Source organism: Ursus arctos, unplaced genomic scaffold, assembly GCF_023065955.2.
Source record: "Ursus arctos isolate Adak ecotype North America unplaced genomic scaffold, UrsArc2.0 scaffold_4, whole genome shotgun sequence".
In the NCBI taxonomy this organism is placed as follows: domain Eukaryota; kingdom Metazoa; phylum Chordata; class Mammalia; order Carnivora; family Ursidae; genus Ursus; species Ursus arctos.
The window spans coordinates 76749793-76752879 of record NW_026623056.1 but is presented as its reverse complement, the minus strand read 5'-3'; positions in this window follow the sequence as shown (position 1 = coordinate 76752879).

The following is a 3087-nucleotide window of genomic DNA, read 5'->3' as shown; positions in this document are numbered from 1 at the left end:
AATGCAAACTAGTGCAACCACTCTGGACAACATTATGGAGGTTTCCCAGAAAGTTAAAAATAGAGCTACCCTATAACTCAGCAATTGCACTATTAGGTATTTACCCAGAGGATAAAAAAATGCTGATTTGAAAGAGCACATGCACCCCAATGCTATAGCAGCACTATCAACAATAGCCAAATTATGGAAAGAGCCCAAATGTCCATTGACTGATGAATGGATAAAGAAGTGGTGTATGTATATATATCTATATATATAAATCTATATCTATCTATCTATCTAGAGTCACCATTTTTTTTGCAATACTTTTATTTGAAGGCTTTGTCAAAAATACAGCCTTTCATGAAGTATTTTGAGAAGGGAGAGGCAGAAAGGAGCATGGAAAAAAGCTAACTTGTCTGCTCCATTAGTTCACATTCAAGTAGGACCATTTTTTTCTACGTTCATTTAGATGATATATTTGAAGTTGAAAGTGCTGTCACATGGAATATTACTCAGCCAACAAAAAGAATGAGGTCCTGCCATTTGCAATGATGTAGATGGAACTAAAGTATATTAATTATGCTAAGTGAAATAAGTCCGTCAAAGACAAATACAATATGATTTCACTCATATGTGGAATTTAAGAAACAAAACAGATGAATATAGGGGAAGGAAAGGAAAAATAAAATAAGAAAAACAGAGAGGAAGGCAAACCATGAGATTCTTAACTATAGAGAACAAACTGAGGGTGACTGGAGGGAAGTGGGTGGGGGGATGGGGTAATTGGGTAATGGGCATTAAGGAGGGCACTTGTGTTGCACACTGGGTATTATATGCAAGCGATGAATCACTAAATTCTACTCCTGAAACCAATACTACAGTGTATGTTAACTAACTTGAATTTAAATAAAAACTTGGAAGAAAAATAATAAAATGATAATCTTGAAAATTAAAAAAAAATGAGATATGAAACTGGCCATGGGCTTAGCACATGTTCTACTCATGCAGTTGTAACATATGCTCGAGGAACTGGCTATGGCACCTTGGCGATGCATAATGGAAGACTACAACCCAAATCTGACTGTGGAAATGGCCTTGGGATTATCTCTGTTCTAAGCATTCAAGTCAATAATAGGCTGTGACATGTCATGTTTCTTGATGGGAAGGGAAACTACACTAGATTGGCTCTAGACCAAGTCCACACTGCATCAGGCACAGCCCCAGGGACTCCACTGCAACCCCAAACTTGCCTCCTCCTACTTCAAACTCTCCTTCTGACAGTGACTCCATACAGAAGCCCAACTATGATACTGAGGGAGTGGATCCTGATCTGCAACTCTGCACGAGACCTCTAGTGGAAAGGCCTTCTCATCGGTACAGTGCCCAGGAAAGCCTGTGTGAAGTTCAGTCCCTAGCTCAAGCTCCTTGCAGTGTGAGTCATGTATGACGAGGGTATCACTGGGATACATCAGATTCAATGGAAGTGTTCCTCCGCCAGATATACAAGAATTCTCCAATGGAGAGATTATTGATAAGTAAACACCCTGTACTCTGCAGATCCAAATACATGGATACAGACTATGACCCTGGAGGTTATGACATCGAAAGTGATTTTCTACAGCGGAAGAACTTCCTGTGCCTGATGAACTGCCATCACTACCTCTGGAATTTGGTGATCAATTTCAATCCATAGACCTTTCTAGAGACATGCTTGCTGTAGGTAGTTAGGGTTTTTCACTGAGAAGCCGGCAGAAGTTCAACTTAAATCAGTTCATCTGCCCAATTTCTAACCCGTCAATACGTTGGAACTTCCCCAAACAGGCACTGGTGAGAATAGTACTTGTAGAGATCTACTTCCAGGGTCTCAAAGAGACTTTGAAGCCTCTGCTGTAGAAAACATACCCCTGTCTGGATACTTCCGCAGCCTCGTGCCCTGATGTGTCAGCGTGCTGTGGAGTCTGAGGTCGTGATGAGTGACGGTGAGAGCGGAGACACTGGGCACTTGGAAGAGGTGACAATTTCTTCACCAGATCTGCAACGACTTACGGAAGTCTGAGGTTCAAAATCCTCCAAAGTGCCTGGACTTTAATGAACCTAGAGATTATAGAAATAATCTTCGGCATCGTTCTTTGTAGCAGTGCTTAAGTGCTTTTCTCAGTGAGCTAAAACGGGCATGGCTGCACTGATCCACACGCCTCCTGACACGTTAGCCATTTTCAGTGTCCTAACCTACTTTAACTGAAAGAGATTTATTTTATTTTTTATTATTTTTTTAAAGATCTTATCCATTTATTTGAGAGAGAGCGAGAGAGCGAGAGCGAGCACAAGTTGGGGAGGAGAGGCAGAGAGAGAGGGGGAGGTGCTGAGCAGGGATTCCCCGTGGGGGGCTGGATTCCAGGTCTGCCAGATCATGACCTGAGCCAGAATCAAGAGTGGACTCTTAATGGACTGAGCCACCCAGGCGCCCCTACCTGAAAGAGATTTATGTTGACTGTGCCATTTCTGAACATCTTTTTGTGTTTATATTTGTCTGTGTTAAAATAATGAAATGAAAATCATTCCTACCATCTTGTTAGCATGATTCATGTATTTATTTGCATAAACTTGATTATTATAATTTTCCTTTTTGGGGGTAAATTAATTTTTCATCGTTTCAACTGGATTTTGGGCATTTGTATTTGACTGAATTTTGGTGGTGTTAGTGTCATTACCTAACACCCTGATTTTTAAATATAATCAGGATTCCTTTAAATGACTTTTTCCACTGAAGTATGATATTTCATTAATACATTTCCATATACTCATTCATTTCTAGCTGTATGTATGCTAAGGAAAGATCTGATACATGGACATGTCCTAAATGGATTGCTGTATTTTAGAATTGTGAACACATTTTTTTTTATTGGAAAGTGTAATTTTAACTTCTGTATACCTATAAACCACAATCATCATGACAGACTTTTAATGGTGTCTGTGTATTTTTGATGCAATGGTCTTATAAAGTTTTTTTCCAAAAACCACCATTAACCAGTCTTTCTCACTGACAATAAGTTATTAATAAAAAAAATAAAATAAAATGTTGATCTCATCCAGAAACATCCTCAC